Source organism: Vidua chalybeata, chromosome 3, assembly GCF_026979565.1.
Source record: "Vidua chalybeata isolate OUT-0048 chromosome 3, bVidCha1 merged haplotype, whole genome shotgun sequence".
NCBI classification, from domain to species: Eukaryota; Metazoa; Chordata; class Aves; order Passeriformes; family Viduidae; genus Vidua; species Vidua chalybeata.
This window is the reverse complement of record NC_071532.1, coordinates 51,976,033-51,984,497: the sequence shown is the minus strand read 5'-3', so window position 1 is coordinate 51,984,497 and position 8,465 is coordinate 51,976,033. Positions and strand designations below refer to the sequence as shown.

The window sequence follows — 8,465 nt, the reverse complement described above, 5'->3', positions numbered from 1 at the left end:
TGACAACGCTGGGCATACACAAAGAAGTCAAAGGTGCTGGTCAGGAGTCTGCAGCCTCCCAGAGGGGAAGATACTGGCAGCCATCATTTGGGGGCAGAGATAAATGCTGCTGTTGTAGAAAACAGCAGGATGGGAAAACTTCAATTTGAAACAAATCCTAAGCATTCCCATTTCCCATTGACTTATTCTAACATGACATCAAATAAAGATCACAAGCCCAAAGTCAATATGTTTGTTCAGACAGAATAATTCCAGTCAAACAATACTCAGTGTCAGGAATGACAGTATCACTTACACCAAAATCAGGAAAACAAAGACAGACATGCTCATGGACCTAATAAGGAGCAAAACCCTCTTTGTTCAGCCCTCTCAGTATTGAACATGCTTGTAGGAGCAAGTCTTATTTGTAAAAGAAGTCATAATTTATCATGAAATTATGGTCACATGATCTTGTGCCTATATAACTTGAGGGAAACCCCAAGAAATACTTAGACTCTCCTGCACCTCCTGGACTGAGCAAAATGAAGCACTAGGAACCTGACTCAGAGATCGCCAAAATTAACAGGGGCCAAAGACCACAGTAGCACATTAATAGATTCTATGCCCTTCTATGTCCCTGTATGGCCAACTCTAAGCACTAAATTGTTATTAGTCCCTAAAAGATGCAGGAACAACTTAAAATTCTTAGCTACTAAAATTATGAAATAATGGTTTTATTTACTCTGGCATAAGAACCATTGCTTTCAGGATTTAGGTATAAACTTTTTCCTTTTCATCCATGAGACTGATTTTTTTCTTGATTTCAGTCAAAAGAATAATCTCAGATGCCAAGTATGACTTTTGATGTCACCGTGACGGTGCTGCGAGTTGGCATCACTTTGAATCAACTTCCAGTAGCCTGTAAACGCGGCGGAATGGATTTTCTAAAAGAAAATTTGCTCTAAAAATTAAATGAAGACCCGCTGTCAAAAACCCAGCGGGCGCCGGTGCCACGGCAAAGCCAAACTAGGCGAGGCCAGGCAAGGGACCCCCGCACTGCCGGAGCGGCCGGGAGAGGGAACCAGCCGGTTGAGCTTCACTCTCCGAGCAGCCGTGGCAAATCTCAGGAATACAAACGCTGTTCCCCGGAATCGCGCTCAGGCTTCACTAACTCAAAGACAGTGCGAGCGGCAGGACCCGGGGCGTGTGTCGGTGCGGGACCACGGCCGGGTCCTGCTTCGGCGAAGGTTCCGAAAACCCCCGGTGGGTTCCCGACCACCGCGGAAGGGCGGTGGGATGTCTCAAGGAAGCACGAGCTCCGCCTCGCCCGGCCGGGAGGGTATTTCCCGTGCAGCGCCTCTTTGCCCCGGGGCGGGGGGGCTACTCCGAGAGAGCGACCCCGCAGCCGGCCCCGGCCCGGCCGAACCCCGCTCCGGGCGCTGCGGGCCCCCATTGGCCGCGGGCAGCCCCGTGAGCGGCGGCGGGGGGGTGCGAGCCCCGTTACCCGGCGCTGCGCGGCGACCGCCCGCGTCCCCCGCCCGCTCTCCCAGAGGCGCGGGTTGCTCCCGGGGCCGGCGCTTCGCTCCGCTCGGCCGCGGCGCTGGCGGCGAGCGGGTGTTGCAATAAATGCGTATGTCTGCGGTACAGCTCGGGGCGGCGCGGCGGGCTCCCTGCCCTCCGGGGCGGCGGCGAGCCCCGCCGGGCCGGCCTGATGCGCGCCCCTCCTCCAGGGCCACGTGCTGAGGGGTGAGCGAGGGTCGGGGTGGTCCCTGCCCGGGGGAGACCCGCGTTCGGCTGTGAAGCCGGGACCGCCGGCCGGTACGGGGAGCCCCGGCGGTGTATTGTTCTCCTTGACAGATAACGTGATCTCGGCCGGGCGAGAGCGAGGGGGTGGAGGGGCCGGGGGAGGGAGAGAAAGGAAGCGGAGGGAGGGGAGGCGGCAGGAGGATCCCGCGTCCTCGGAGGAAATTCTCAGGCCGGGAGGACGCGCGTCTTGCGCACGGCAAGTCGGGACTGGCTCTCCTGGGAGTTCCCTCGGCGGGGAGGGGGAGGGGAGCGGCGATCTCCGCCGGCGGGGAGAGGCCGCGGCTTCGCCCTGCGAGGCCCTGCCTCCTCGGTGCGCGCCCTCCCCGGCGCGGAGCTCCCGCGGCTCCCGCCCCGCACAGCTCCCAGGGCGGGCAGCGCCCAGCACCGCGCCCGGGAGCGCTCCCGCCGCCGCGCGGGGGGACCCGGTGACGTCACGGGCGGCGCGCTCCCCGCGCTCGCTCCGCGCTCGCCGCCCTGTAACTTCTGTTCTGGGAAGTGGTGCCAGGAATAGCCCGGCGGAGCCGCCTGCAGCGCGGAGCGCTCCCTCCCGCCGCGGCCAGGGCGGGCTGCGGCTCCCGGGCCTCCGCCTCTCCCCCGTGCAACACCAGCCCCTCCGCCACTGTCAGGGAGATGGTGATGAGCCTTTCCAAAAAGAGGGAGAGGAATGACCTGCCTTAAGATAAACGCGTGAAGCGGGCGCCCCTTGGCCGCTGGAATATCTCTGTCTGTCTTTATATATAAAGAAGCTCCGCGAGCCGCCTCACTCCGGGCGAGCCCTTAGCAAAGGAGCAACACGAGCGCCCGGCGGGATCAGCAGCAGCAGCAACAACAACAAGGGCACCGGGAGGGCTTCCCTCCTTCCTCCTCGGTGATTTCCCAGGTGAGCAGCACCGGCTGCTGCGGGCAGCCCCCTCCTCCCTGCCCGCCGCTCATTCCCTGTCACCGGCACCAGCTGACAGCCGCGCCGGGGCGGCGGGGCTCGGGTGCGGGGCGCCGCGGGGCTGGGGTCGGGCCGCGGCAGGCAGGGCGCTCAGCGGAGCGGGGGGATCTGTGACCGGCGCTCCGAGTGCCGCACGGGGCTGCGGGGGTAAATGGAGGGCAAGGCGGCGGGAGGGCGCCGGCGGGGGAAGCCGGCGGGGCTGTAAAACCGCCGGACCGGTAAGTCACCTCTGTGGCGGCGGCTCCGGGCGCTGCCAGGCACCGGCACCGTCCCCGGGGGCACCACGGCCGGCGGCCCTTCCCGCTGAGCCGGCGCAGGAGGGGGACACGGCGGGGACAGGCCTTTGTCGGTGACACGCCGTTAGGAAATGTGGGGAATACCCGGCTTGTAAGTGTATGCAGATGAGGAGAAGGCTGCCTTGCGTAATCCCCTCCTGCGGCGGGGAATGGGCATGGTCACCGCCGGGGAGAGGCGCCCGCGGGGGGGCCGGCCCGACGGGGCACTCATCGCGGCCTCCGGCGCCCCGGGAGCGGATGGGGGGGGCACCAAGGCGGGGGGGGCGCCCGGGGCCACCCGGCGCGGCGGTGGGCAGGGCGCTGGAGGTAGCGGGGGGAGGGGGTGTGCCCCGGCTGCCAGCGCGTCCCCGCGGGGTTGCCGGACACGGGGGAAGTGCGTGTGTGTGCGGGGACACCCGGCACCGCGCCGGGGTGCGTGTGCGAGAGTGCGTGTGCGCGCTGCGCCGCGGTGACTGTTCCCTGAAGTGGGTGGGACGTTGGCCCGTTCCGGGAATGTTCCATGACGTGTAAACGCCACAGGAAGGGGGTTAACGAGGGGCTCGGCCGGGGCCGCCGCCGGGTCCCTCCCTTTCTCCCTCCCTCTGTCCCCCCGCCCGCCGGCGGGGCTGCCGCGGGGGCCGGCGGGGGCACGATCCCTTATGTAATGCGGGGTACGTGTGCGGCCGGCGGCGATTATGTAAGCGGCACATCCGCGCCTGTCGCATAGGATATCGCATAGGATACACCACCGCACGCCGGCTCCGCACCGGGAGGCGGGCAGGGGCGGCGAGCTGCCCCGCCGTGTCTCCGCCGTGTCCCCGCCGTCGGGGTCAAGCGGCGCGGGGGAGGCGGGGGAAAGCCCCGGGTTATCCCGGGTCATGCCCCGCAGCCCGCCCCGACCTTCCTGCCGGGGGCTGGCGCGCCGCACGGCCTTCCCCTCGTGAGAGGGAGCCCGAGGCGGAGGGAACGGTGGGTGGTGATGTCCGGGCTCCAGGTGGTGGGTGTCCCCAAGAACTCCGGCCCGCGGGTGGGGAAGCCGGTGGGAGGCCCCGCCGCCCCAGCACGCCTGGCCCGGGGTCCCGGCCGGCCGCCGGCCAGCACATCTTGTCTCCGTGGGCAGGCGGCCGGGGCTCGCCCCAGGACAACGATAAACCTTCTCAGAGCTTAATTTCCCGGAAAAGGGTTCTGTTTTTCTTATTAGTTGGCACTAATGGTCAAACTTTTTTTTTTTTTTTTTTTTTTTTTTTTTTTTTTTTTGGGTTTTTTTATGATAGTTGCAGAAATGAAACTTCTGCTGCAACACTAAAGAGTTGGGGGTTTTTAGGCAATAATTCTTAAAAACCTTTTTTAACTAAGGTAACCGAAATACTAATGAGTTTCAGCAGAAATATTTAGCTAAATAGTTTCTCTTGTCTCATTTTAAAGTGATGCCTACTTTAATATTAAATCTGTGTGGGTTTGTGCATTATTAAATAATAGAGGGGGCACTAAACGTTTTGTGCTGGCTTAGTCAAGGGTGTCACTTTTTCTTTATTTTTTTCTTCTAATGAATTTATACAGAGAGCTGTTACGAAAGAAGTAAACAAAGTGGTCAGGGTGGCAAAAAAGAAGCATTGCTGGCTAGGTCTCTATTTCTCTGCTTCCCGGAGCTGCGGGTGCAGGCGTGTGTTCGTGCAGCTCCCAGCGCAAGGGGGCTCCGGTCGTCATCATCAGGAGTTCTGGGGACACCGGGTAATTGAAATAATTACTAGATTAAAGGAACTACTGGTCTAGCGAGGTACAAATTCAGTGGACCCTGTTTTACGTTCTGTTGTTGTTGTGGATTACCAGAGGAATTTGATCCTCAGGTTATCAGGACACAGTGTGGAATCCTCAATATTTTGGTAGTGAAGATGATATACAGACATGCTAAAAAAGTGCATCTGTTTTTCAAAGATAGGAGAGTCTCTGCCTGTTAGATTTACAGCACGTGGGCATATTGAGGTAGATGCAGTGTATCCTCAGGCCGGGAAATCCTCTGGAGTTTATATTTATTTACACTTAGATGTTAAATCTTTCCTGATCCTTCCACTCAGGAGATATTTCTGAAACTTCAGGTATGGATTATCTGAAACTTTCTTCATTATTTTTGTTTTTGCTTTGTCTCATATCTCAAAAAAATTAAGTGTTGTAGAGTAGGCTGAGAGGGTTTTTTTCATGTGAGTTTCCATAAGTTACTACTGTCATCTGCAAGTGTATTGAAGATTACTGTGGTTTTCAGCTGTGCAAAGGTGGCAGTGATACAGTATGAAACCAGTGTGTCATTTCTTTTGTTGATTGGATGATCCGCATTTTAAATGTTTTGTAGTCTGTTGTGTGGATGTTATTTTCCAATGGCTGTTGGGCATAGCAGTTCTATACGTCCTGCCTGAGGTGACTTCTTAAAATCTCACTGCTATGGATTAGGATAGAATTGAGTAGCACTTGTCCCAAAGCACAAATGTAGAGGACTTTTATTGTGTATCTAAGTCCAATTGTGTGGCAACAGTGCAGAATGCTTCTTTATAAAGGCAGATTATTAGAGTCTCAAGTGACTAGATTGCCTCATATGTGAGATCTGTTTACAAACCTTCTTGTTACTATGAAGACAAAACAGAGAGCCATATGCATTGATGTGGTCCTTGCTGAATAATGGTACATGTGTCTACTTGAGTGTTTGGCAGTATATCATGTTTAGTTTATGTGGTGGCACCCTACAAGGCTATTCTTTTTTGACTTTTAACTATTTCTAATACCATTGGCTGTACTCAGTTGCGTGAGCAAATTTATGACCCTGGTCTGCATGTTTGTAACTAAGCTGGACATTTTTAAAGCAGGACATTTATTGTTGAGCATTTTGCTGAACTTCTTTGCTTATTCATTTGTTTAGGTGCTTTTTAAAAAAAAAATAAAGGTGAATTGGATTTAAACAGAAGTGAAAGTAATGAGTACCATTTTGTATGTCCCTCTGCTCATCATTTTTGGTCAATAGCAGGGGCAGTTCCTGTTACTGCTTTTGTAATTTAACCATATTGGGTAAGGTAGTGGGAATATAGGAGCTGTGTGCCTCACAGAAGTGGTTTACTTAGTGAAGTACTGCAATACTTACCCATCAAAGAGAAGAATGCTTGCTATTTAAGAGTATACTAGTCATAGTAATATATAAGTCACAGTAATGTGACTTGGATTATGAAGTATGGCTTGCCATCCTTCAAATTTGAGTGTGCTGGGGTTTATAATAGGCTGTGGTTGGTTATATTGATAGTTATCTGTACAGCTCAGCAAGTACTACCTGCTTGTAGTTGATTCTGCCTAAGGATTGCAGGTAAATTGCCAGAGCTGAATACTGACTTCCTCTGTCTTAGGTCCCATCACAAATCAGGCCCATGAAAAGTTGGTTCTTCATGTCAGTGGTCTTCACACAGGGTAAAGAGAAAATATTTTTATCCATTTTACCTCAGACTGTCAGTATGTGGTTTTAAATTATTGGTCCTCCAAGCAGGAGGAATGCATAATTATTATTATTATTCTTACGGGTTAAAGGCTTCAGGAAGAGTTAATTGTTAATACTTTTGGGAGTTGAACAGGAGTGTTGAGTGCAGAGGCTGCATACTTTTGTTATTTGAAAAAGGTCCGATAAGTTATGAAGAAACTGCTTTAAAAATTCTTTTTTTTTTTTTAAAGAGGCAGGTTTTTTTTCCTCAAGATTTCTTAAACAGCATCTCTGAAGTACTATGTTACAGATTAAATATTTTTTAAGTTATTTGGCTTTCTTCTGTAGTTTAACCATTTGTTTGTTAGAGGTTTTGTTTGTTTGGGTGTTTTGTTTTTTTGTTGTTGTTTTTTTTCCTTCAATAGAATATCTAGCAGTTGCTTAAAAGTGAAGAAACAACAATGGGAAGTGTAAGCTAGATGGAAAATAGAGAATAGTATTTTTCACATAGTCAGTAATTTGGGATGCTACATTTAAATAAAGCAGCACAGAATTATGATAGAACAATGAAAGTTTCAAGCTGGTTGTGCCATTCTGATGGGAAATAGCAGCTTTGTACAGCTTTGTTTCTCTTCTGGGTGCTTAAAAATTTTTATAAGACTTTGCAACAACTCCCCTATTTCAGTAGGAAATATTAAAAAGCAGTTCATTTTGGCCATATTTTTAATTTTCAAGTGAAATTAGGACTTGTGAAAATGCTGGTCTGACAGCCTGAGAGAAAAGAATCCACTGTAAATAGAAATATTAGAAGTTTTCCATGACAACCAAATAGCAAGCCCCTGTTTAGACTTCAAGAAATCATTAGTGAAGTTAAAGAATATGTTAATATCTGGAAACATCTAGAGTTTTACATTTTTCTTTTTAACTAAAATAGCAAGTGGGAGGTACCATGGACATCTTATTTCACCATTCTGCTTTGTTCATAGATTAAACAATTGGCTTTACCCTCCCTACTCATTTGTAGTAGGTTGTCCCCAGTAAGGTTTGTCCCTGAGAACTCTCTTTCCCAAAGCTATAAGCATGGAAAAGGTGCGGGAGGATATAGATGGGGGAACAATCTTATACAGTGTTTCAAAATCCCCAGTGTAGAATAATATGACATTAATTACCATATGCAATTTTGTCTGTCAGGAATGGCTTGCCTTTTTTTATTGTCTTGTGATTAAATTCTTGCCATCATTGATATGGTCTAAACATAAAAGCTTCTTCTTGCTTTGAGGAAGTATTGTGGATTTTGGGTGCTTGTTTTCAATTGTCTTTCAGGCACATTCTGTACGTCTGCAAAATGGTCACTCTGTTCTCTGTATGCCAGGGTAACAGCAACTGGTTTTGGACACAGTATTGCTTATGTTTCTGTATTTCCTTGTTCTGCCCTGGATGTGTCCCCTTTTCTGTTTTTTTGAACTTGGATATTACCTTTTACTTGAATAAGCAAAAACCTGTGCATGCTTTTTTCCCCCTTCACTTTCTCTGGATGGGAGTCTCAGCGCATACCTACCCAAAAATGTACCACTTGAGTGGTTTTCTTAAATAATACAGTGCATAGATATGGTTTTAATTATCTGATGGAAATTCCCCAGGTACATGATTATACTGATATGACCAGCTTGTATAGTGATAATATCCCCTTTTTCTGGGTCTGTTTATGCACATTCTATTGTTGTCAGTGTAAACTTGGTCTCAGCAGAAAAGTTCTTTCTAAATATGACATGGTAACTACAAGTAATGTAATAATGTAGTAGGTAATGAGTTTATAGCCACTTCATGTACACATGGGTTTGTTTTGTTGCACCTCAATTTGTGTTTTACAGAAAATTATTTTCTTGTTTTGTCTTCTTTTTTCCTGTTAGTTGATAGTTCTGCCCTAATACAGTTACAGAGTCTGAAAAATGCAACTCATGTACAATAAATTTGATCCTGCACACCCAAAAAAGAACAGTAAAAAATACCTCTG

The 8,465-nt window shown here is 50.6% G+C and overlaps 1 protein-coding gene across 11 annotated transcripts in view; it reads left to right on the top strand.

The window, feature by feature from the left end:
• Positions 1 to 2,275: 2,275 nt before the first annotated feature.
• Positions 2,276 to 8,465, top strand: part of HIVEP2 (HIVEP zinc finger 2) — a 135,928-nt gene continuing 129,738 nt past the window's right edge. For 10 of the 11 annotated variants that reach the window (XM_053939441.1, XM_053939433.1, XM_053939436.1 and 7 more), the window contains exon 1: positions 2,276 to 2,665. The gene's annotated coding sequence lies outside the window, so the exon portion shown is untranslated. Of the gene's footprint in view, positions 2,666 to 4,741; positions 5,097 to 8,465 lie in introns of those variants that run through there. The other variant, XM_053939439.1, reaches the window with a different exon arrangement.